This window comes from Globicephala melas, chromosome 15 (genome assembly GCF_963455315.2).
Source record: "Globicephala melas chromosome 15, mGloMel1.2, whole genome shotgun sequence".
In the NCBI taxonomy this organism is placed as follows: Eukaryota; Metazoa; Chordata; class Mammalia; order Artiodactyla; family Delphinidae; genus Globicephala; species Globicephala melas.
This window is the reverse complement of record NC_083328.1, coordinates 63,704,945-63,731,784: the sequence shown is the minus strand read 5'-3', so window position 1 is coordinate 63,731,784 and position 26,840 is coordinate 63,704,945. Positions and strand designations below refer to the sequence as shown.

The window sequence follows — 26,840 nt, the reverse complement described above, 5'->3', positions numbered from 1 at the left end:
GTGCACCACTGCCCTACGCGCTGCTGGAAGTGTTACATAAGGTGGAAAATGCACCATTTTTACTTTTCCAATGAATTCCAATTAAGCCTAAGTTCAAAACAAGGAGGGCAACAGATGTGGACACACACCAAATAGGATATCAAAATGGCCAATAAACATAAAAGGTGTTCTACAGCATTAATCATCAGGAAAGTACAAATTAAAGCCACGGTGAAATACCACTACGTCCCCACCAGAATGGCAAGCATTAAAAACACACAAGGCCAAGGGTCGGTGAGAATGTAGAGCACTGGGAACTCTCATACATGGCTTGTGGGAGGGTAAACTGGCACAACAATTTTGGAAAACTCTTTGTCCGTATCTACTAAAACCAAACATCCAATATACTCCGTCACCCACCAATTTCATTCCTGGGTATATTTATCCAATAAAAATAAGTGCTTGTGTTCACCAAAGGTAATATACAAGAATATTCACAGCAGCTTCACTCATAATAGCATCAAACTGGAAACAACCTAAATGTCCATTATCAGGACAATGGATAAGCGAATTGTGGTATATTCATACACTAGAATAGTACACAGATTCTCACAACATACAATAGCATGAATGGATCACATCAATGTTACATCAAGACAAGGAATCCTGAATTATTCCATTTGTATAAAGTTTCACAACTAATTAGTGATGGTAGAAGTTAGAATAATGGTTCCCTCTAAAGTCTTGTGGACATTACTTTTTATAGGAAATAGTTCAATTTTTGAAAGTATAAAAGTTACAAAAATAAATTCTGTGGTGCTCCCAGGTGCTCAACAGAAACAAAACTAAATCCTCCCTGGAAGAAAATACCCTCAATCTAGTCTTCAGTGAATCCCCACAGATATAGGTCCAACTGACAATTTAAAAGATTCAAAGCATTCAAGAAACATGCCACCCTGAGCAAGACGGGAGAAACCACAAACAATGGAATCAGATCCCCAAAGACTTCAGATGTTTGTATTCTACGGTTGAAAATATAAAATAAATACATTCCATGTGTTTAGAGAAGTAATAGAGCCAGTTGAAAACATGAATATGGAGGAACAGACTCTCCCAAAAGAACAAGCAGATTTGAAAGAGAACCAGGTCAAACTTCCAGAAGTGAAAAATATAATAATAGGAATTTTAAAACTCTTAGAGAGAAAACCATAATTCAAAAAGACACATGTACCCCAATGTTCATAGCAGCACTATTTACAATAGCCAGGACATGGAAGCAACCTAAATGTCCATCAACAGAGGAATGGATAAAGAAGATGTGGTACATATATACAATGGAATATATGACTCAGCCATAAAAAGGAACAAAATTGGGTCATTTGTAGAGACGTGGATGGACCTAGAGAGTGTCATACAGAGTGAAGTAAGTCAGAAAGAGAAAAACAAATATCGTATATTAATGCATATATGTGGACCCTAGAAAAATGGTACAGATGAACCAGTTTGCAGGGCAGAAATAGAGACACAGATGTAGAGAACAAACGTATGGACACCAGGGGGGAAAGTGGCAGTGGGGATGGTGGTGGTATGATGAATTGGGAGATTGGGATTGACATATATACACTAATATGTATAAAATAGATAACTAATAAGAACTTGCTGTATAAAAAATAAATAAAATAAAATTCAAAAACAAAAAGATTTTGTTCAAACATCCTACACTCACAAAGCCCTTCCTCACGCTCTTCCTGTCCCACCACCAGAGGTCTTGTGCCCTTTGATGCTTCTTCAATTTTATACAGACTTGTATTTTAATACTGTCATGGTATTTTCCATATTACACTGTTATGATCCGTTTGCGTGCCTGTCCCATTGCACTCGCCATAGACAGAGCATACTGAGGTATGGGACCAGGTCTTACTGTGTCTGCGCCACCAGGGACCAGCCCATTTCAGAGAGGTGGGTCCCATCCCATACAGAAAGTAGGAAAGTCAGCGTGAAAGGTGAAACATGAACAGTTAAAATTGCCCTATGAGATCCAATCAATCCCCCCGAACTGTGGCATTTGTGGTTTTGCTTTCACCACCCTATTTGATAGCATGTTCCTGTATGATGATCTGGAAAGTCTCATGGCTCAGCTCACGTTCCCTCAGGGGCAAACACCCACTGAGTGGAATGGCAGGTAGAGTCAATTGTGCTTTTAAAATTAGTTTTCCCTCTCTCTGTTTGGCTAAGGATATGGTTGAATTTATGCAAGTTCAATGTGCATATGATCCAACTGTACTGTTGAACAAAGGAAAGGACAGGTGGATAGAAGAGTAGGTAGGTAAATGGATAAAAGGATGGATGGTTGGATGGACGGATGGATGGATGGGTGAAAGGGTGGCTGTACTGAGGCAGGGATGGTACATAAACAAATAAAATAATCTCTGTTCCTCTTTGCCAGATCAAGCCCTGCCTTGTTACCTCCAGCCTTGTTGCCTAGACCTCAGAAGTCAACCTCAGTCAAGCTACTTATTGTCTGACCCACTCAGGCTACCCACCTCCCATTCTAGCATTCACAACGCTGGCCCCATCTCCACTCAGGGCAGCCACTCACTCAAACGGGTCTAATAGCTTTGACAGCCAACACCCACCTACACCCTACAGTAGCAAATGATGTCTGTAGCAGATCATGTGACAGAGGTGGACACAACAACATCTCCAATTCCACATGCTGTCCCATCGAGAGGTAAGGTCTATGTTCCTTTCCCTTGAAACTGGGTGGGCTTGTGATGATTGCAGAAGTGACACAAGGCTATGTGATTGCCAAGGTTAGGTCATAAAAGGTGCTGCAACTTCCACTTGGCTCTTTTGGGGTGCTCACTCTTAGAACCCCGCTGCCATGCTGTGAGGAAGCCCAATGTAGTCCAGGGAGAGGTGGCATGGAAGGGCCGCAGGTAGCTGATCTGGCTCAGAGCTCCACTGAGGTCCCAGCCGACAGGCAGCATCAGCCATCAGACGTGTGAGTGAAGGAATTCCAGGTGATTCCAGCCTCCAGCTGGCGAGTCACCCCCAGCTACTGAGTCTTCCCAGAGGAGGCCCCAGACGTAGTGAGGCATCCATCCTCACTGTGCCCTGTTCATAGTCTTGACTTACAGAGTCTGTGAGCATAACTAAATGGATATTGTGTGCCTCTAAGTTTCAGGGTGGTTTATTTTGCAGTAACAGTAACTGGAACATCCTCCCTCCACCAGCCAGGCCCTGCCTTAACTACTCTTGGGGAGGTGAGGGGGAGGGTCTGAGCCCTGAGCCGCCCTGAATCCCGCATCAGTCGCACCTGAGGCCCAGTGAGCACGGGGAGAGGGCCTCTACCAAGCTCTCCCTCCATGACTTTTCAGGGTGGAATGAGGTCGGCTTCCAGGTGTCCTGGATTCCCTACAGACAGGGGTCAAGACCAGGCTGGGGCCCCTGTTGATGAGACGGGGCTTCTGAGCAGGAGCTCGACTCCAGCAAAAGCATGTTCTGGCTCCATCTGAGACTGGCCTGGTTTGCTCCCAGGTTTTGTTCTTTTTAAAACTGGTTCACTCAGTGGGTATTTAAGACAAAAACCACAGGCTGATTCAAGGGGAAAAAATAGTATTGGGGTCTAGGAATCGACAGATCTAGGTTGAATCCCAGCTCTGCCACTTGCCAGCCGTATGGTCTTATAAGTTATATCACGTTTCTGGGCCTCTTCTGTGTAGTGGGGATAAGAATAGTTACCTCGTCATGGGTTTGTTGTGAGAAGAAATGAGATGAACTTTGGAAGGCACCCTACTCAGCACACAGGAAGAGCTCTACATTTCAGTTACCTTTCCTCACTCCTGAGTGGAGTATAGCTGTAACCCATCTCTCTTCTATCCACAAGGCCTAGTTCAGTGCCTTGTATACCCTAAGCACTCAATAAATGTATCTTAAATCAATGGATGAATTTCTCAAAGTCCTCTCAAGTCTTCTCAGCTCCTCTCTAACCTCAGTTCACATGATGACATATCTCTTCCCCAATTGACACTGACGTCCCCAGGGGCAAGGATACTCACTCTTATTCACCTTTTTTATCCTTTTGTATCCCCAGCATACAGCAGGTGCTTAATCGGTGATTACTAAAGCAAAGCAAGTGCCTTCCTGGTTCGGCACAGAGTCCTCAGTTCAGGATCCGCCTCGGGCTCCCGACAAGGGTTTGAGGTGAAGCTGCCACAATACAGAGCTCTCTGCTACCCGGCTTTCCATTTACCATCAGCTTCTCTTTATCAGAACCATCTGCTGACCAACACGTCCCCACCTAGCGCCACAGGCTCCCACATTTTTGTCATCACAGCCCCCATGATGGACGCAGTCCCTTGAGCATCTGCAGGCCCTTGACACCTCTCAAAAATTTTTGTAGGTCAGGAAAGCACACATGATTTTGGAGGGTGTCTTAGCCCACGTTTCCCCGGTGCAGATCCTGGATGAGGACTGGGGTGCGATAGTCTGCTTGCGACGAGGAGAATGAGCCAGGAAAGGGGGGGACGTCAACAACGGAGCTAATACTCAAGTTACCGCTGTGGGCGATTGTCCCGCTGAGGGGCGAGGAAGTCTTTCTCCACCACCCCTATCCCCCATGGTTGAGGGTGGCTCCTGGGGCGTTAAGGCCCCGGCGTTTCTGGCTGAGCGTGCCCACACGGTGGAGAACACCTTCGGGCAGAGAGGCCATCAGCCGGCACCTCCGGGAACGTGGGCAGGGCACACCAGCCCCTGACGGCGCCATATTCATACACGCCCTTTTGTCACAGGTAAGTGACTGCCAGCAGACATCCGTTACTCATGGCTTGAGGTACAGGTGAGAGGCGCCAGGTCCTGCAAGCTCCAGGTAACTCTATTCCTTTATCGTCCACTCAAGGACGCAGGTGAGCGGGGCCTCACAGTTATCTCTGTGACTCTGAATCTACTCAAGTTGATCATACTTAAAGTAAGTCACTTGGAGAGTCTAGGACTTTAACACTTATTCGTATAACAAACCATAGATCCCAGTGGAGAGGTTGGAAACCACTGCCCCACAGGCCAGAGATGATAATGATTCCCAAACGCCCTCTGAATCACCGGTTTGATTCCCTTAGATCCAATCTGCTTTAAGTGGGCTGCAGGCTCCAGCCCCTCTGATCTCTCTTCAAGTCCAAAGTCCCCCAGATGACAAGAGGAAGAGGCTCTTCCAGGCACCCCCCGACCCAGGCTGTGGCTTGCTGGGTAGCCCAGAGGTTTTGTAAGCAGGTCTTTCCAGGAAACCACCCTCAGCAGGAAGCCCCTTTTCTTGTCACTTTAGCAAAGCTATATTGTAACTAATTTTTATTTTTATTTTTTTTGGCTGCATGGCATGCAGGATCTTAGATCCCCAGCCAGAGATCGAACCCATGCCCCCTGCAGTGGAAGCACGGAGTCCCAGCCAATGGACTGCCAGGGAAGTCCCAGTAACTAACTTTTAAACCAGGCACCCCCATGCTCTACTCATCTCTGGCCCAAGTACACCTTTCAAATCTTTTAATCACACAATAGTTTGCCTAACTTGTCGGTTATTTCCATAGATCAAAGAAGTAGAAATGAAGAATAAGAATGACAGATGACAGAAGAATGGCATTAACAGATGACCAGATCTCTTCCCTAGATTCCCCTTCAGTAATCTCGCAAACAAACTGTGTGACCAAACTGTGTGAACAAGATAACATCTAGAGGAAGATCACAAGTAGTCCACGAGCCTGCAAGCAGGGGGATGGCGATGACTCTGACCTCCCAGCTCAGTGATTAACTGAGATTACTTCCCTTCTTCCCTTTAAAACTTTCATGGCCGAGCAGAATCTTCTGAGGTGGTTTTTGAGGGACATTGAGTCCATCATCTCCCCAGATTGCCGGCATTCTGAGTAAAGGCATCTTTCCTTTCTATCAGCACCTGTGAGTATTAATTTGGTAAGTGGTGAGCAAGGGGACCCCCGATTCGATAAGATTCTGTAGTTGTGCCCAGATGACTCCTCCAGAAGCCAGGTCTCCTCCAACCCGCTCCCTTACTTCTTAGCAGCCACCTGTGGATTGAGGCTTCTTGCATTTTCTAGACTTTTCCTGAACCCGTTTCAGGAAGGACCAGCTCTAAATAACAGACTTGTGACATGACAGTGATAATAACAAAGATAACAACAATAATAACAATACCTGTCTCCTTGAATCCTTTTTACAGCAAGGCAGAACACAGAGAAAATAGTATCTAACGTTTATTTGGCATTTTGCAGCCTACCAACTGCGGGCTCAGATACGAATAATTTACCAAGTGACCGTTGCTGGGGTCACAGAGGTAAACAAGGTGGACGTAGTCCCTGTCCTCATGGAGCCCACATTCTAGTGAGAAAGATGGACAAGAAGCAAGCAGTTAGACAAATCGTGAGGATAAGTAGTAGCATTTGATGAGAACTTGCTGAGTGCCAACCACTGTGTTAAATTCTTTGCATGGATTGCTTCATTCAATCCTTACAACAATACTATTTTGAAGTCATAGTATTTTGTCCTCAATATACAAATGAAGAAATTGAGGAACAGAGAGGGTAAGCAATCTGCCTGGGGCCACACAGCCAGCAAGAGGCAAATCTGGGAATTCTGAACCCAAGATTTTCTGATTCCAAAACCCACGTCCTCAACCAGGCTATCTCACCCCTTTGCTCTCTGCCCCTCAGTTTCTCTATCTGTAAAATGGAAGCAAATAATGGTAATCCCCTCGTAGCACTGTCGTGATTAACCAAGATAGTGATGGGAAGACTATGTAAATGGCCAACTGTGATCTGCTGGTTTTCTTATTCCTGGCTGAAGCTCTGGCCTCCCTTGCCTGCCCCTCACCCCTGATGGCTGCCTGTGTGTGGCCTAATACACCGCCACCTGGCAGGGCTCTTGGTTCACAGAGAAATCACTGCTTCCCTCACCAGCCCCCTAATGACAACATGGTTCTGTGGCATCTGTGCTGATTTAATTATAGATTAATCAGGAGAGCCAGGGCGGGAGCTCTCCTCTTTCCTCCAGCAAGCTGGAACGTGACCTCTGAGTGCACACACACGTGAAGGACAGAGGTGATCCCCCTCTGGCTCCCTGCCTCAGGGACGAACTGAAATCAGTCCTGATCCCTCCGCCTGGGGCTCGTGGTTCTCCCAGCGCCACCTGAACCACACCTCCCAAGCCGAGTTCCCATCTCCAGGCCTTTGCTGTCCCTTAGACACCAAGACATCTTCTTATTCCATCCTGTCTCTTTACAGCCACATTTTCAAGGCTCAGCCTAAATGCCACCTCCTGCAGGAAGCCTTCCCTGATGCCCCAGCTGGGGTGGCTTCTTCCACTTCACTTCTGAATTTCCACAGAAGTTGATCTGGCTTCATATGAAAGTCCTGACTATTCCCTACCCTGAGCTCACCTCCCTCACAGGATGAGATCTCTTTGAGGACGCATGTCCCCAGAGCCCAGCAGGGGTTGGCATCAGTAAACTGACAGAATGAATAGTAAACAGAGTAAACCTACAGAAAAATTCCCACGGGTAACAAGAACCTGGAGCCAAGAGCCTGGCCTCCTTCCAGAGCCGCAGCCTCCTGAGGACCTGCTGGCCCAGGGAAGGGCTCACACATCCACATGTGTGGCCTTTCCTCAGAGGCTGGATGGCTTCTTTGGGCTTCTCCTGCCTTCTTGGGGACTGGCCTCCCAATGCTGTTATCAAGGGTATCAGCAGGCAGGCACAGGCTGGGGAGAAATACAACCCCCCCCTCCTCCCCCACCAGAACAGACCTAGGCACCACCCTGCTGCTGCCCTATTTCTCCCTGGGGAACCAGACCAGATGAACGACTGCTCAGCCGTGACCATAATGATGATGGTAGAATGTGTTGATTGCCTACACCGCTCCCACCCCATCCCACCCCACCACCGTGATCACTGACGTGTATTCTCTCTTTCAAGCCTTCCAGTGACCCAGGGCAGTGCCGTTATCAGCCCCCTTTGCAGATGAGTAAACTGAGAGGTGAAGCGACTTCATTAGCGACAGCAGAGAAGGACTTAAAGCCAGTTCGACTCCAGAGCCTGCGCCCGGTGACTCCCCACACAGGCTGTACCCTAGGCCACCTGCCTCGCTCCAGTCCGGGCCCTTGATCGCTGACCCTGGGGCGCCCTTGCCGCGGGTGGGATCCGTGGGCCCAGGCCGCTGCCCACGGCGCCCGGCACCTGGCATCCTCTCAGGTGGCATGAATGAACCGGCTCATGAATATGCAGGCAGGCCCGCGCGCACAGAGCGCTCTCGGCTAAATCTGATCACAACGCGGGATAAATTAAGCGCCAGGATAAATGCATTAAAAATCACGGTCGGAGGAACACGCCGTTCAGGGAGGGGTCTGTAAAGTGGGGTGAGGAGCAGTGGGAAAAGCTCCGCCAGGCGCTGCCAGCTGCTCCCGAAAGGCCTCAAATGAAGTTCCCTTCCGTGGGAGAGGCCCCTCCCCCCTTCCCCCCCGCCCCCCCCCCGGTTCCTATGGAAACGCAGAACGAGTTTAGGAGGGAAAATGCCTGGCGATGAGTGATATGGGGAGGGACCAAGAATAGCTGCTGGGGCTGGGATCGGGTGTCAACAGGGCCTCTTTCCTGACAAGGGATGAAGGGGAGGGCATGGTCCAGCCCAGCAGCAGCCCCCACCCCCTACCCCAAGCCCCGGGCAGCATCCAGAGACAGGCGTGTGGGGAGAGAACCACGTTGGTCCAGACCCAAGTTCCAATATGGGCGGTAGGTGTCCTTGGGTAATAACATAGTAATAATAGCAGCTAGATATCCCCAGAGCATTTGTGCAGTGGCCCCACAAATGGGGAGAGTGAAGCTCAGAGATGTGGAGTGACTTGTCCAGTGTCACACAGGGAGGACTGGGCCAGGCAGCCTGGCTCCAGGCCTCTCTCTTAACCGCACCGCATGCCTGCGATGGCACCGCTTCGTCAAAACAGCGCCTCTTCTCGGGGCAAGTCTTGTTCTTTCATTCAGCAAAGATTTACTGAGCAATTACTACGTTGCAAGCACTTATTCTAGGCACTGGAAATGCCAGGGAGTGAGACAGACAAAGCTGCCTTCAGGGAGCATACTGCACTGGATAGAAATGGGTGGCTTACAGATTTCCTCTCTCTGGCCCAGACAAGGGGTGGGTTCCAAGGTCTAGGCCAGAGAAAGAAAGGTTTGGGGGAGCCCAGGACAGACTGGAGGGTTTCACAGAGCTCGGATGATATAAAGCCTGATTAGCGTTTGGTTGGCTCTGGGTGACAAGCGTGGGCTCTAAATCCAGCTCTGCTACCTGCTGGCTATGAGATCTTGGGCCAGTTCCTTAACCTCTCTGTACCTCACTTTCTCCATCTATAAAATGGGCATAATAACAGGAGGCAGGGTCAATGTTCCCCTCTCTGTGCCTCCAGCTCCGCACTCACCTGAGACTGTGGACAGCTGGAGAGCAAGTGTGACATGTCTGCATTGCTCTGAGGAGGGGAAAGATGCAGCCAGAATACTGCCACTTGGCAGCTGGTGCTTAGAGACGGTAGGGCAGATGGGAGCCGCTGGCCTTGCAGGGCATGGGGGGCCCGGGGGGCAGGCCTGAGGGGTGTATGAAGGGGGTTGAGCTCCACCAGAGGCTGAAGGTCACCCTGGGCAGAGGAGAGAATGGGGGTGGCCAACACAGAAGGGAGGTGACACTGCCTAGCTGAGGTGCTCAGAGCAGGAAGGGCCAGGAGCCGCCCTGGACAGTGGGGCAGAACAAGGCGAGAGAGCGTGGAGGGGGCTCTGCCTAGAGCTTCCTGGCTGCTGGGGACCAGGCCAGCCCAGGACTTCCTCTCCTCGTTCGGTGCTCCTCCATCCCTCATGGCACTGCTCTGTTCTCTGGGGTCTCACTCTGTTCAGACTTGGGAGAGGAAAGAGCCATCTGAGAAAAAGGCAAGCTTAGAGCCAACAGGAAAGAGAGGGAGAAAGAGAGGTGGGGGAGGAAGAGGGAGGGGGAGGAGGAGAGGAGAGGCAGCCACCCAAGAGAGGAGGCCTGACTGTTCTACAGATCGCGGGGCCTTCCCTGTAGCCCCCAGCAGAGCCTGGTCAAGCCTCTGTGCCAGCTTGGTGTTTGGAGTTACGGTCAGAAATGATGCAATATCAAGGACACAAAGCCCTTGACCCAGCAAGTTCACTACTATCGAGCCTAAGAATGCACGTGGACAAGAAGCAAAGCTGCTTCTCCAAGCATGTTCATTACAGAACTGTTCATACTGGAGCAAAATCAGAAATCTGTTCCCCAGCAGTAGGAAAGCGGTTATGCCGGGGTACGTACCTACAACGAAATACTATGTGGCTGATACAAGTGACGCTGTGAATGTAACTTTACTGACATGAACAAATAGTCAGAATTTTACAAAACAGCATGTTCAGTGGAATCACATTATTTATATGTGTGTATACACACACACACACACACACACGTGCGTGCACGCATATGAAAAAGCCTAGTGTTTTACAGCAAAGTTCTTAACCGCAGCTTGGTGGTAAGAATCAGGGGAACTTGGGCTTCCCTGGTGGCGCAGTGGTTGAGAATCTGCCTGCTAATGCAGGGGACATGGGTTCAAGCTCTGGTCTGGGAGGATCCCACGTGCCGCGGAGCAACTAGGCCCGTGAGCCACAACTACTGAGCCTGCATGTCTGGAGCCTGTGCTCTGCAACAAGAGAGGCCAGCGATAGTGAGAGGCCCGCGCACCGCGATGAAGAGTGGCCCCCGCTCGCCTCAAATAGAGAAAGCCCTCACACAGAAACGAAGATCCAACACAGCAAAAACAAATAAATTAATTAATAAACGCCTACCCCCATCACCTTAAAAAAAAAAATCAGGGGAACTTAAGGAGTTTTTTCATCATTTGTATTTTCTAATCTTTCTTTATCACACGTTCATTGTAGGAGGAGAGAATAGAGCTATATTTTACGTTGATCGTTTTTTAAAAAGTGTAAGTCGGGCTTCCCTGGTGGCGCAGTGGTTGAGAGTCCCCCTGCCGATGCAGGGTACACAGGTTCGTGCCCTGGTCCGGGAAGATACCACATGCCGCGGAGCGGCTAGGCCCGTGAGCCATGGCCGCTGAGCCTGCGCGTCCGGAGCCTGTGCTCCGCAATGGGAGAGGCCACAACAGTGAGAGGCCCGCGTACCGCCAAAAAAAAAAAAAAAAAAAAAAAAGTGTAAGTCCTTTGACCAGTCGTACCAATTCCAGTACACTGTCCTAAGGAAATAATTAGGATAAACACTAAGATTTAACCACAAGAATCAATGATTCGTTGCTTCTCATGGGGAAAAAAAAGGGACATAAGCTAAAATTTTCAGCACTGGGGATTGGTTGAGTAAAGTGTGGTGTAGTCATATGTAGCATGCTATGCAGCCACGAAGAATCATGCTGTAGAAGTTCAATTGTTGACTAGGACAGATGTTTGTGAATATATGATTGGAAGAAAAAACAGGTTTTAGAACATTATGTACTGAAATCAGCCCTTCTTTCTATAATATGTTTGATCCAAAATCTGGAAGGATATATGTTTAGATGTTAATGGTTGTTTCACTGACAGAAGTTGATTACAGGTGATCTTAATTTTCTTCTTTACACTTTCCCAATTATTATACGATAAATATATATTACTGCATATTTATTATTACATATGTATTATTACATACAGAGTTTTAAAAATTAATTTTTGAAGAAGCAAAAATAAATAGCCTATTCTGAGAGCTCAGACAGTGAGTGGTGGGCGCTGGACCCCATCCCTACTCCCCTGCAGGGCGGGCAGGGGCTGAAGCACCTGGGGAGAGGGCTGGGAGTGGGGGCAGCCAGCTCTGCGCCTGCCCAAGGAGACTCCCTGCGCCTGCGCTAGCTAAGGAAGCGCGCCCCCCCCCGCCACCCCCCAGGCCTGCTCTCTGCCATTCACCCTCTGGAATTAGCTTGCAGAGACCGTTTTAGGAAGCCTGTGGGCGGTTGGAAGCAGCTTGTGAGCAGAGCTGGGGGCCGGCTGAGAGCTGCAGAGAATGAGTGCCCAGAGGAAGACAAGGCAGAAAATAAAGGGAAGCCAGCACCCTTTCCCATTTTTCTTTTTGGTTTGATTTTTCAAAAACAGTCTCTGGAAAATCCTTGCTTTGGTCCAAATGTTTCCTCCTCCATCTACCCCCACCTCCTCCAGGCCTCCATAGATGGGCCAAGTCTAAGCCTGTGAGGCCAGGAGCAGGGTTCTGGTCTCAACACTTCCACTATCTTGCTGTGCAACCTCGCACCAGTGGCTCACCCTCTCTGAGCCTCAGTTGCCACTTCCGTCAAATTGGACTAGGATGGACTCAACTTTCTCTTCCCACTCAGAGGCTCTGTGTTTGAGATCCCATCCCAGGAGTGAGGCAGCTGGACCAGATATCTACTAGGCCTCCTTACAGCTCTAAGATTCTGAGATTTGTGCTTTGAGATCCTTGAGAGTCTAACATACGCTGGCAAAGACTCTGGATTTTGCAGTCCATGGGTCTAGAATGCAATGGTATGAAATTGCTAGGAGTCTAGTTCAGGTTCTAACGGAGGGGCTGCTCACTGTTCAATATCAAAGAGTGTTTCTGGGGACATCCCTCTCCTAGCCCCCCAGGCCGAGCGCCACATTTGCCAGGGGCTTGGGAGCTGTCTTCACCAGGTGGGGAACACACATTCGCAGTCCTGGGCCCCTGCAAGGGAGACACATGGGTTCAGACCTCAGGTAGCCTCCTGAAGGAGACGTGGAAATGACAGCTCATGAATAAGGGCCCTCACCGTATGTGGGGCTGCAAGGAGTGAGTTGCCGTTTGGTAGCTGAGCCTCTGCCCTGAACCAACAGCAATATCTCCATTTACTCCACACCACTATGTGCCAGGCCTGCAGGCTACAGAGATTACTGGATCTAAGTGGTACCATGTTTATGCCCATTCTCCAGATGAGGCAGCTGAGGCTCAGAGAGGTCCAATGACTTGCCAAGGTCACAGAGCTAGAAGGAGGTAGAGCTAAAGCTTGAACGCAGATTACCTGACTTGAGAGCCTGCTGAATTGCTCTGCCGCCTCCCTGCAGACCCCAGCCCTGCTGGCCCCAGATGCGGAGTCAGTCATGGGGAGAGGCAGGAAATGGCTTCCACACAATCAGGACTTCCAGAACTAGGACCCAGCGCACAACCCCCGGCCTGCCCACCTTCCCCAGCCAGGGGGTCCACGTTTGTGCCTGCACGTGGTGTCTGCGTGGCTCCGGGAGGGTGTGTCTCTGTCTCTGTGTGGGTGTCCCTGTGCCCAACGTGTGTGTGCGTCTGATGTGTGTGAGTGGTTTGGATGTGGGTGCTGCTGCGTCTGTCCCGGCACGGAGCGTGTGAGAGAGAGACAGATGAGTGTGAGCTCTGTGGAGCCCGCGAGAGGAAGCCGGTGCCAGAGAGTTCTGGGCTATGCTCCCTCCCGTCCTGCTCGTAGGAGTGGAAGTAGAGGCCTTCAGAGGTCCATGGCATTGGGCCCCTGAAAAGCTGCCTGTCCCCCAGGTATCCCCACATATTGCCAAATTGAACCCAGAGTCCATAGTCCCCACGCCCATTGCTTTCCCTGGCCCTCACACCCAGCACCAGCAGGGGAATCTCTTGGAGATTAGGATCCCGCATCAGCCTTGGACTTGATCCAGGGAGGACCAGTTAAGCCCCTGCAAAAAGGCAGCTGGGTTCCAGAATCCCTGGTTCTGAGCCCAGCTGTGTGTTCACAGACAACTTTCCTTTAGCCTCTGGACTCCCCTTTCCTCTGCCCTGAATTGGGTCTGCTATTGCTTGTGTCTGTCTTGGGCGGGGGGTGGTTTGAGGAGAAAGTCCTAGAAAAAAGGAGATTTGTGGTCAAAGAACTGGAAGAGAACTTCACAACCACCTAGTGAAGCTACTCTCCTGGTGGATATCTCTGTTAGCCCCATTAAGCTGCCTAGGTTTTACTTGCATACCTCTAAGAACGGAGAACTCACTACTTCCAAAGAGCCCATTCCATTCCGGGCAGCTTTAACTGTAAGTTCTACCTCATACTGAGATTTTAGATCTGCCTCCCATAGCTTCACCCCACGGGTCTCAGCCCTGCCCGCTGAGGCCCATGAGGCTCAACATTGATCATTCCTGCTGAGGTCGGGGTAAGTCAGTACAAAGCCTTGTGGAGACCCTCAGGTCCAGAGGCTGTTTCTGAGGCCAGGTGATAGGTTGAGAACCTCAAAGACACGCCAAGCTGAGCAGACACGGGGAGGCCAAGGGCTGATCATTCTGTTAGGGGCTGATCTCATGGCTGAGGAGATGAGACTCCCCGGTCCTGCCAGGCCAAGGATGCAGGGTGAGGCCGCTAATGCCTGAGGGAAGCTTGGGGGTGGCTGCCTTGGCCGGGGCTGGGTCAGGGTCTCAGGGACAGCTCTGAGCTCTGGGGGTCTCTGGGAACCACGGCTTGGAGAGAAGGGCATGTGTGCGTAGTGAACAGATGATGGGGAGGGGGTGTGGTTCCCTCCACAGCGCAAGGAGGCCGCCAGGATGAGCTATGATGTGTGCAGGGAGCTTGGCACACGGAGGGCGCTGGGTGAGCACTGCTGTTAGGATATTATTCATCCATCCACCCATTCATTCACTCACTCTCCTCCTCTGCGCCAGGCCCAGGGCTGAGGGCTGGTGACCTGGAGATGAAGCAGGTGCAGCCCCACCCCTGTCCCTGAGGACTAGGCGGGAGGGGACAGACCCCGCTCTGGCGAGTCATCGTGCATCAGTGCACGCCCGGCACACAGACCCCGGCTCCAGATGCAGTGCGCAGAAGGGGTTGTGAGCATCTTCAGCTCAGTGCCCTGCTTGGGGAGATGGGGAGCACGCAACCCCTTATCCTTCAGGGACTGGGCACTGGGGTTTCACGGGAGCCTGGGGCACAGCCAATACCCTATGTGACAGAGGAGGAAACTAAGCCCCGGAGAAGCGGAAGGACTGGTCCAAGGATTACAGCAGGGTTAAGACTCCCGACATGCTTGCAGAGCCGTGGCTTCCTGGTGGGGAACGCAGGTGAGAATGCAGATCTTGAGCTTGCGGCAGGTAGATGAGGCCGCAGGACACTTGCCCTACTGAGCAGCCTCAGCCCCACCCTCTGGGCTACACAGGGCAGCTGGGATGCCCACCCTGACATGAAAATGCCAGGTGACCTTGGACGAAGCCTCTGCTCTCTCTGGGCCTGTCTCCCCCTTGCCCTAAGACAAGGGCACTTCAACTGGATCGGGAAAAACAAGCAGATTTCCCCTCACATGTCAGCTTCCTGCATTGGCTGGGGCTGCTTGGGGCATCACATTGAGAAAGAAAGGGTGTCATGATCAATTCGTCACATCTCCGGTGAGGGACCGGAGCGGCAGCGTGTGTCGGGGCACAACCTGTCTGGATCAGAGAATCACCAGGAGTCCTCACCTCTGGGCAGCGTCGGCGTCGAGTCCACAAGCCTGAAGCCTCCACGAATGCCCGCCAGGGACCCTCCTTACTCCATGGGAGGCAGGAAACGCGTTGAACCTCTTTCTGAGGAGCACCCAGGGCATCGTGTGCTATGGCCCAGCCCTGCCCCCAAAGGCCACTGAGCCCAGTTGGCTTGTGATCTTGGGCCATCTTCACAGTGACACAGCCCTGATGCACGGCCAGTTCCCCATCGCCTTCCCCTCTCATCGATTCTGACAGACACTGCCTGACTTCAGTGTGGACTGAATACAAGTAAAGAGTCTGCGTGGAGGCAGTAAGAACTATACTGAGAGTGAAGGGCATGAGCGAGGTCTTCCCCTTGCCTTACAGGTTCTCGGCACTGTCCTGGACAGATCCGGAAGAAAAAGACTTATTGTGTGCCAGGCACTCCCACTTTCTGTACTTCATTTGCTCTTCACTCTTACCCTGAGAGGTGGTTACTACCCCCATTTTACAGATGAGAAAACTGAGTCCCAGAAAGGTTCAGTAACCTCCCTAGTATTATCATTATGAGCAAGGCTGGAAGTCTGTCCTTTCCAGAATCCAGGTGTTTCCTCTTTCTAGCCAAATGGCCATCAGCTGGGTAATACGGTGATAAGAGCACCTCACCTGTGGCTCAGAAGGACCTCAGATCTAGTCCCAGCCGCTCTTTCGCTGAGTTACTGTGGGATGTCGACCATTTACATTGCCTCACTTGGTCTTCCGCCCTCACCTGTAAAATTGAATAGTTAAGTCTCTTCTGCTGTCTCAGCTCCCACCCAGCCCCCACTTCTGGTGCTTCGCCTTTGAGGCATATTCGAGAGCAAATGAGTGTGGGCCCGGGCAGGGTCAGGGTCTAACAATACCAGTTCTCCCACCAGAGGATGGACAGAGACCCCTGTGGGTAAGAATATCGTTCTCCAGCCACACAGAGTAGAGTAAAGTAGAAAAGTTGCAATCCACAGGCTTGCAAATGTGCTTTTGGTTGGCTTGCACAGTGTTGTTTTTTTTTAATCTGAATTTGTTGCCAACACTTAAAAATAGAGAAGTTTCACATAAAAATCCAGGTTGCTGGCTTCTCTTGAAAAACTGGAAGCTTTGACAAGTCTGCCTTGAATTGGCCGCCCCGGGCCAGAGCTGGGGAGCAGAGGTGTACTCCCGTCCACTCAGCCACGGGCCTGCCTGACCCCTTGTCAGCATCCGAGTTCGTCTCCCCTGATGCAAAGGGTGACACCATGGGCTCTGGAGTCAGGCCGGCCTGGGTTAATCCAAGCGGGTGGCTCAATTACAGTGTGACTATCAGAAAGTTCCTTAACTTCTCTGGGCCTGTTTCCTCGCTGGTGAAATGGGGATTCCCATAGTACTTCCTTCATATGGACGCAGCAAGTCTTCCATATGAAGGCAGATGTACGTAAAGCTGCTGCTATGGTTGAAGATGCTGCCTGGCACATAGTGAGCGCTCAGTACATGGCAACCCTGGTCTCAATCATGGCCACCCCCTCCCGACAGGGGCCGCAGGGTCTGGAACAGCAGAAACAGCAGCACTTGACGCCCTCCCCAGCCTGGCCTGGGCCCATCCTGGAGCTCTCCCTCGGCTGCACAAATGCTTGTGGGGTGGTGGCAATCTTGGCTGGGTGATGCATCCGAAAACAACAGATCGATAGCCACTCAGCACTCCAATGCCATGGCTGAGGCCCGTGCCACGGTCCAGGCTGCTGGCCAGTGAGTTCAAGCGCTTTCTGTTTGGGCAGAAAACAACTTACCATGTAACCTTGAATGAGTTCTTTTTTCCTCCTGGGATCTTGGTTTCACTAACAGCAGGGTCAGCCTGTGGTCTCTAGTGCTCCTTTGAGCTCTGACATCTTGGGAGTTTTGCAGATGGGAAGGCAATGAAGGTCAAAGCCTCACAAATGCAAGAATGAATTAGTCAGGAAACTTCTGGTTGCAAAGGGCAGGAACCTGTAACAAAGGGGCTTAAAGAAAAGAGGTATTTGTCTTTCTGCGACTGGCTTATTTCACTCAGTATAATGTCCTCAAGGTTCATCCAGCTTGTCACATATTGTAGAACTTCCTTCTTTTTTAAGGCTGAATAATATTCCATTGTATGCATATACCACCTTTGCATTATCCATTCATCTGTGGATGGACATTTAGGTTGTTTCCACATACTATTGTGAATAGTATGAAGTATCAAAAACAGTCAAATTCATAGAATCAAAGAATGGAATAGTGGTTGCCAGAGGGTCGGGGGAGGGAGAAATGAGAAGTTACAAGTCAATGGACATAAAGTTCCAGTTAAGAAAGATGATTAAGAGATCTGCTGTACAACATTGTACCTATAATCAACAATACTGTATTTTACACCTAAAAAATTCTTAAGAAGGTAGATCTCATGTTAAGTGTTCTTACCACAATAAAATAAAATTTAGGGAAGAAAAAAAAGGTGTTATTTTGACTCATTTGAAGGAATCCTGGGGACTGTGGGCTGCAGGTGGTGCTGGATCCAGGTGTTCCAGTGATGTTGTTGGCTCTCTCTCTCTCTCACTCTCATCTCTCATCTCAGCTTCCTTCTGTGCTGTCCTCATCCTCTGGTGCAAGGGCTCTTTTTTTTTTTTATGGGTATGATGAGCCCTATTAGGTCCAGGTGAGAGTCCTCTACCACCATAACTCCAAAAGCATGCAGTATCTTTCTGCACCTTCCAGAAGAAGCATCCCAGGGAAGGTGACAAGTGGCTTAGCTGAAGTTATGTGTCTATCTCTGCAGGTAGAAGGATGGAATGAGGTCCCATGATTGGCACTCCTACCAAAGATGACATGGAGTAGAAAAATCTTCCTCAAAGCAAAGAAGGCTTGACATCAGAAGGGCGGTGAAGAGAAATGGGTTGTGCAGTCTACAAAACAGCAACTACTGGCCATTCCATGGCCTTTAGTGCAGGGATGGGGCCTTCTCAAAGAGGGAGAGGTAATCTTCCCATCAGCAAAGCACTGAGGATAGACTCTCCCAGACTACTAGGAAGTCGGCCTACTGTTCTGGCAGCGACACTTCCCTCTAATAAATTCTATCTTCTTTACATCTGCCTTGTGTCTGGAGATTCTTTTCCAACCCACGTTCGGACCACGACATTTGGTGGCCTGTACGGGTATCTCCGGGGGGATCTCTTTCCTCACCTCCTCTCCTCATTCCTTGGGACCCTCTGTGAACAGGCAAGTTGCTGTGGAAGCAATGGAGGAACTCTGGCCAGGGCCACACCCTGGTGTGTTCCGAAGACTCACTTCACCCCAGTAACTGCCGCCCAGAACGGGTGAGGACCCCTCTGTCTTCCTTCTGACTGAGGGCTAGGCCAAAGGGTATCGTGAGGGCACGGGTCAGGCATTTAAAAGCCATTAGGGCGCCTGCCGCTTGAAGACTCCCGTGAAAGGATAAGGGGGTCACGGAACGGACCAGGCTATTAGAGAGTCTGCCCCCGTCAAGACAACTTCTGTGCAACGTGAGGCACATCATGGACAAAGCAAAACACAAAGCCCCCAGTCCCTTGGCCACCGCCTCCTCGGTAGGGTTAGAAGAGGAATCCTCAGTCCTCTTTTCTGTTGCTTCTGCTTCTTTCTCCTAGGCTCGGACTGACTCCAAAGGACCCCACCACCTCTAGATCGTCCCAAGAGCTCCTTCCCGTCTTCTAACGGTGAGTCAATTTCCTGCTGGCTTCCGGGAATTCCCTTTTCTGGTCACTGGTGCCTTAGTCACACGGAAATGTCACTGAGACAAAGAGGGATGCCTTTTTGCCCATCAGTAATTCTCAGTACCCCCATTCTACGGCACTGAGGCTAAGAATGTGTTCAGGTACGTCTATCCCCTTAGACTCACAAATTGGAAGGAATTTGACCCAGACAATCTTAAAAAGAAGAGGCTTGGGCTTCCCTGGTGGCGCAGTGGTTGAGAGTCTGCCTGCCGATGCAGGGGACACGCGTTCGTGCCCCGGTCCGGGAAGATCCCACATGCCGCGGAGCGGCTAGGCCTGTGAGCCATGCCCGCTGAGCCTGCGCGTCCGGAGCCTGTGCTCCACAACAGGAGAGGCCACAACAGTGAGAGGCCCGCGTACCACAAAAAAAAAAAAAAAAAAAAAAAGAGGCTTATTTATTATTTATTTATTTATTATTTATTTATGGCTGCATTGGCTCTTCGTTGCTGCACATGGGCTTTCTCTAGTTGTGGCGAGTGGAGGCTACTCTTCGTTGTGGTGCGCGGGCTTCTCATTGCGGTGGCTTCTCTTGTTGCGGAGCACAGGCTCTAGGTGCACGGGCTTCAGTAGTTGTGGCTCGTGGGCTCTAGAGCACAGGCTCAGTAGTTGCAGCGCACGGGCTTAGTTGTTCCGTGGCATGTGGGATCTTCCCGGACCAAGGATAAAACCCGTGTCCCTTGCATTGGCAGGTGGATTCTTAACCACTGCACCACCAGGGAAGTTGCCATTTTCTTTTGTAATATGGCTTGGCCCCAATACAAACTGAGAGAACAAGAACAATGGCCTCTTAATGGGACACTAAATTACAACACGATCCTCCAACTTGATCTCTATTGTCGGAAACTAGGAAAGGATTCCGAGGTTCCATATATCCAGGCCATCATGGCCCTCAGTCAGAATCCGAGCCCAAGGGACTCCTGTCGCGTGTGTCTCTCCATTACCACTTTAATGCCTCGCCCTCCCCCCTCTCCTCCTCCTTCAGCTTCACTACCTCGTCCCTCCGCATCTCCCCCTCCACCAGGTATCTTGGATGAGCCTTCTTGTCCCCAGTCTCCCCAGCCTCCTCCTCAACCTTCTGCTCCCCAACCCCACCTCCATACCTGGAAGCAGACCTTCCCTCCCCTCCCCACACTCGGTCACAAGCAGCCCAACGCTCTGAATCGAGTCCCAGTATGCTTCTCCTGTGAGAGGTCGCTACCGGAGACCTAGGTACTATCAGAGTTCAGGTCCCCTTCCCCATGTCTGATCTCTCTCATATTCAAGGGAAACGGGGCTCCTTTAGCCAGGACCCTTCCGTGTTCATCAGGGAATTCCAGGCCCTAACTATAGCCTTTGACTTAACTTGGCAAGATATTCATGTGGTCCTAACTACCTGCTGCTCTCACGAAGAAAGGGTCAGGATCTGGGCCTTGGCTCAGGCCTGGGCAGATGAGACACATGCCCAAAATCCTAATGAGAACCGAGTGGGGGGAGTCCCATGGGCAGACCCAGGGTGGAGATACCAGGCAAATGAAAATGGGCCAGCAGGAGGGCTCACTAGGAGAAATTACATGATTAGCTGTCTACTAGGAGGTATGAAAAAGGCAATCATCAAACCTGTCAATTATAATCAACTCAGAGAAGTCACACAGGAACCCTCTGAGAATCCAGCCCTTTTTCAGGCCTGATGAGTAGAGGCTATGAGGAAATACACCAACCTAGACCCTGAGACCCCTGAAGGTCAGGCTATACTTGCAGTTCACTTTATAAGCCAGGCATCCCCAGAGATAAGACAGAAATTACAGAAACTAGAGCAAGGGCCACAGACCCCATTTTCTGTCCTACTTGACACAGCCTTAAGGTCTTCAACAACAGGGAGGAGGCTTCTAGGAACAGACGAGAACTAAGAGAGGAGGAAAAATTAAAACGCCACGCTCAGTACATGGCTCTTGCCGTTACTCAGTCCCTCCACAGCAGGGACCCATGGGAGCCCCTCTCCCGTCTCAGAAGCCACCGCCAACCTGCTACCAGTGCGGTCACTAGGGGCACACTGTCAGGAACTGCTGCACCCCACCACCCGTTACGCCGTGCCCTTACCGTCGCCAAAAGGGCCATTGGAAGAGGAGTTGTCCCTCCCACCCTCAAGCGGGTAGGCCAATTCCACAACCACTCAACACCCCGGGGTATTTCAGGTCCCAGCCCCCTGGGCCGAGGTCAAGGCCAATTGCCCCTGTGAGTGGTAATTGACTATCAGGATCAAGAACCGGATTGCACTCTAGATCTGGGGCTCCTGGAAGCAGATGACTGAAGGTGCCCGAGGCTCAGTCTACAAGCCCCTATGTTCCCCATAAGACCAGAGGAGCCCCGGGTAACCCTGGATGTAGCAGGGGCTACTGTAAACTTTCTAATTGACACTGGGGCTACTTATTCAGCCCTGACCTCCTTCTCTGGTCCCACTTGCCATTCTTCAATCCTCCTAACAGGGATGGGAACAGGCTCAGCTGGACTTTTAAACTCCATTTTCACTGCCCGACAGCTCTCTCTTGAACTCACACAAGAGACTGCCAACCTAGCAGCTCAAATTAACATGCTACAAGAGCAAATAAATTCTCTAGCAGGAGTGGTTTTACAAAATAGAAGAGCTCTGGACCTCCTAACAGCTAATCAAGGAGGGACCTGTGCAATGTTAAAGGAGGATTGCTCTTTTCTTGTCAACCAATCAGGCAGGGTCCAGACTCATCTTCGAGCCATTATTGAAAGAGCTAAGTGGATTCTACAAGGAGTCTCAGGGGGATTCGACTGGTGGGACTTCAAGACTAATATCTGGTCCTGGTTCTCTTGGCTAACCCCTTTCCTAGGCCCTATAGTGGCTTTTCTACTTCTACTAATCTTCGGGCCATGTATTTTTAACCTCCTTGTTAAGTTTGTCTCTTCCAGAATACAACAAATAAACCTCCAAATGGTGATGCAACAAGAATACCAGCCAGTCAACACTCGTACAACGCTTGAACAGGCCGCCATCACTTTCCACGGGGCCCGCACTCCTCCCTAGATACACCCTGACAGAGCAGGCAACGGGAACCCAGGGCCCCGTGAGGCCTCCGCTCAGCAGGAAGCAGCCAGAGAGTTCACTGTCCCTTCTCACAAAAGGGTTCCCCGAATGCTTGAGAGGCAATTAGGCAGTTAGGTAGATACGAGCAGGGTATACAACAGGGCCAAGGAATTGGCCCTATAAATACAGGGGGGAATGTGGTGCTCCAAGGACAATGGTGCTTCAAGGACAAAGAAAACCAGCCTGAAAAAGTTTCAGCATTACACTCCCTACCGGACGCCTAATCGCCCTCCCCATCATGTTGCGATGGTTACGAAATTCCTGAGCCCACCTGGGCGATGCCCACCTGGGCAACGGGACCTGTCCCAAATAAGGAAAGGCATATGCCCTGTCCCACTCCCACCCTATAGAAGGAAGGTATATGTGCCTCGACCAATCAGTAAACAAAATTTTCACCTCGGACCATTCTTTTGTTTTCTGGCTATAAAAACTGATCTATAGCACATGTTCAGGCTCGACTCTCCCAGACTACTAGGAAGTCAGCCTGCTGGTTCTGGAAGAGACCCTTCCCTCTACTAAATTCTATCTTCTTTAAAAAAAAAAAGAAAAAGAAAAACCCAAAGCATTGCTGCACTTAGCCCCATGTTTGGAGCAAGGCAGTATAGCATCATGAACAAATGATTCTAGCCTTGGGAAGCAACAAGAAAAGCACTCCACATCACCAGACTGTAAGCCAAGGGCCAGATATGGGCGTGGTTCTGGCTGTAGATGCTGTGAGGGGATCAGGAAGGCTTATGAGAAGCCCTCGGTGGCTGAGGAAAGGAAAAGGACAGAGGCATGAGGCGGTAGTTAGGACTTAAAATCTGGAGAGGAAAAATCGAGAACGGATGTGAGGTGTGAAAGGTAGGAGTGGGGATGGATTAAGTGGGGCCGAGGAAACATGGTTTTGACTCTGGCAAAATACAATAAAAAACCGTAACACTGAGAAATACTAGAACAAAGTATAGGTTAGTATAAATTTCATCTTGATATGGGAATAGACTTTTAAGCATTAAAGCAGTGGGAAAAAGATCAAATCAAAAAGAACAAGCTTGGCATATTTGACATAAAAAAGTAAAGTATACATTTCAAAACATCATAACATTAAAAGGCAAATTGGGGGAAATATTTCTAATATTAAGATGTAAGACAAATGTATATTAAAAAAAAAAGAAGATGCAAAAGAAAAATGGGCAGAGGCCATAAATAGACAACTTCCAAAAGGGAAATGAACAATGGTGTAGCCTTCTCCATTCAAAAATCGAGAAGAAGAGACGCCCCCTCCATCCCCTACATCCTGTTCTCTACCTTTGGGCTCCTAGACTCGGAACAAAACAGCTTATTGATCTACGGAGGATGTCTGGGCATTAAATCAGCCCCTCAGAGGCCTCACATCTGGCAGTAAAGCAAAGACCTTTTGCAAATTCAACAGCAACTCTGGCAGGACAGGGTGGGAGAGGCCTCTACTCAGGTGCGCCCCAGACGGAGCAGCCCCTCGGGGTCCCCAGTGGTCCACAAAGAGTCTAGAAGCAGACTCCTTCTGGACCAGATGCGGCTCCCCCTCCTACCACACCCAGGTGCCACCTCGCCTGAGCCAGTCAGTCCATTGTACCCAAGGCCAGCTCCGGACACTAAGAGTCTGGGTGGAAACATTAGCAAGCTGTCATGAACCAAGAGGCCTGCCCACCACCCTTGCAAGTGGCTGACACTGTCAGTTATCAGGCTGGCAGCCTTGGATCCACTGGTAATTATCACAGATTATGTAACCGTTCTTATTAAGGAGAGCTGTGTGGTGGCAGGGCCGTGCCGGACTCAGACAGGCTGGGATTCTGGTTCTGAGACTCGTGAGCCTGTGCCTCACCTCTCTGAGCCTTGTTTCCTTGTCTGTACGATGAGGAATGATAAGACCTTCCTTGAAGACCTACGGCTCTGCCTGAATAAGGTGAATAAAGGATCCAGCATGTTCCCAGCAGAGAAGAGGGAGCACCTTCCCCTCCATGCCGGCTCACATTAGTCACCTCGAAGTCCATGGACATTCCCTGGTGGAAATGGGTGCGTGAACGCTTCTTGACCAAGACAAATTAGTACCAACAGCCCTCAACTCTGTGAGTCACGAGAACCCCCGAACAGCAAGTGTGACCCTCCTCAGCACTCGCTGGCAGTGTGACCAGAGCCTGTCGCGGCCCTGACTCATTTATGGCTTCTCAACAGAGCCGTCGAGTGCCCTGCCTCCACCCCGACAGCCCAGAACTCCTGTGAGTTCCTCCCCAGTCCTTCACCATTGCCTCGCCTGCCCTAAGGTACCATGGACATCTGGGAACAGGCAGGGCTGGCAGATCCCTGATGGCACAGTAGACAGGGGACTTGTAGGGTGGGGGTGGGAGGACCCAACGAGTCAGTATTCTGCCCAGATTCTGAGACTTCAGAGGCGAGGTTATCAGGCTAGAAGGGCCCTTGGAAGACATCCAGTCCATCCCTGATCTGAGTCATGAATAGCCCCAGCGCGCATACCTGATATCACTCTGATTGAGCCAGCGTCGTCCCTCACCTCCACTGCACTAGCCTTCTTACTGGTCTCCCTGCTTCTACCCAGCCCCCTGCAGTCTATGTCCAACAGGACAGCTGGTGACCCTGTTAAAACAAAAGTCAGACCACGCCACTCTTCTGCTTAAAACCCTCTAATGGATCCCATTTCACTGATTAAAATGCAACATTCTTACAACAGTCCCTAAGCCCTGGACAATCTGATTGCTCTGTACCCTCCGAGATGTTCTCTCCTTCCATTCTCTTCTTGATCACTCCACTCACACCATGCTGACCCCCTGGTTCTCCTCCAACACATCAGACATGCTCCTGCCCCAGGGCCTTTGCACTCACTTCATTTTGCCTGGAACACTTCCTTCAGATAACCACATGACTCCCTTGCTCACCCCCTTCAAATCCTTGCTCAAGCGTCACCCCATTTAAATTGCAACATGTCCCCTTACCCTGCCAGGACTCCCAACTTCCCTTATCCTGCTCTATTTTTTTCCAGAGCATTTCTCACAACTAACATACTCTTCAGTCTGTTTATTACACTTATTGCCTGTCCCTCGCCCCACTGGAATGTAAGCTCCCAGGGGCAGGAGCTCAGAGAGTATTAGTTGGGTAGAGAAGGAATGAAGCCAAGCTCTGCCCCCTGCAGTTTCTTCCACGGGTCCCAGCTCTCCCTTCTAAAGGATGCAGAGACCTCCTCCTTGAAGACAGCTCTCCCAGCCTCTCTGCTCTTTGGTGTAGGTCCCACATTTTTCTCTGCTTCTCATGGGATGGCTCCCTCTCCTCAAGATGAAACTCCATCTGTCGGCATACCCTTAGCGGTGTAGAGTCCAGACTTGAGCCAGGTAAGAACGTCTGGAGGCGGACAGAGGGAAAATGGAGAAATTGTGCGGAGGGAAGAAGCAAGACAGAGATCCAAGGAAGAGACCCCTGTGGAGTTCCTTTCGAACAGGCGTCTGACATTGGACTGGGAAGCCACCGACTTCTCCCACCTTCCTCCCACCGAGCATTTTAACTGACAGCCTGAGAACCCTGAGGATCCCTGTTTTCCAGAGAAATCTGTTGAGTCTACACAGGTGAGCACCAGACTGAGGACACAGGACAGAAGGCCTAGCAGGTGGGGGAGGGCTGGACACACTCCTCCCTCACCCCCCACCAGGGAGCAGCTGATGTTACCTTGGCTCTCAACCCCATCTCAGCAGGGAGGCCAGTCCAGAGCAGGAGCCCAGGGTTTGTGGGGAGAATGAACCACCTCGGAGACAGACGTTGGATGCTGAGGAGAAGGGTCTAGAAGGGCCTACTGACAACAAAGACTGCCTGGGCCAGATGTGGTGAACTCCAAGGTTAGGCAGTGCCGTGGTCAGCGGGGGTGGCTCTGCAGAATCACAGGACCACGCGGCCCCCAGTATTAGCAGGTGGCTCAGGTGAGCTGCCCAACTCTGTCCTGCTTTAAGTCTGGCGGACGTGACTCAGCAATGGCTTTGCCACGGCATCCTCTGCATTGCCAGCCCCCGTTTCAGCAGGGGATGGCATCTTGGTCAAGCCAAAGTCTGATTAGTTGGAGAAACCAACATGTCAGAGCACCCTGAGAATATTCAATAATATTTATAAAGGGATGACGTTGGGAAAATAATTACCGATGGTAAGAGGCAATCAGCGGCGGGAACTCCTCCACTGCTCAAGTGGTAAGAAATTAGACGGACCGGGGCTATGAGCAGCGAGGGTTTGTCACGGGGACAGCAGAAGGGGTTGGAAAGTCGCTACCTCTGCTGATTCTGTTAATAGGATAAAGCAGCCTCGCAAACAAGAGCCAGACCCCAGGAGGCCTGCATTTGAGGGGATTTTAAAATCAGGCCAGCTCCTGCCAATAGCTTCACTTTTAGATGTGTTAGAACTGGAAGGGAGCTTAGAGATCAGCAACGCCACTGGTTCTCAGTTTTCAAGGTTTCTGCTTTCCAAAAATACTGCAAGTATTAAGTAATAATTAATTTGTTTTCACATTTTTTATTCATCAAA

At 50.5% G+C, this 26,840-nt stretch overlaps 1 protein-coding gene across 1 annotated transcript in view; it reads right to left on the bottom strand.

Moving 5' to 3' along the window:
* Positions 1 to 26,840, bottom strand: part of AAR2 (AAR2 splicing factor) — a 65,679-nt gene that overhangs the window by 16,119 nt on the left and 22,720 nt on the right. The window lies entirely within an intron of this gene.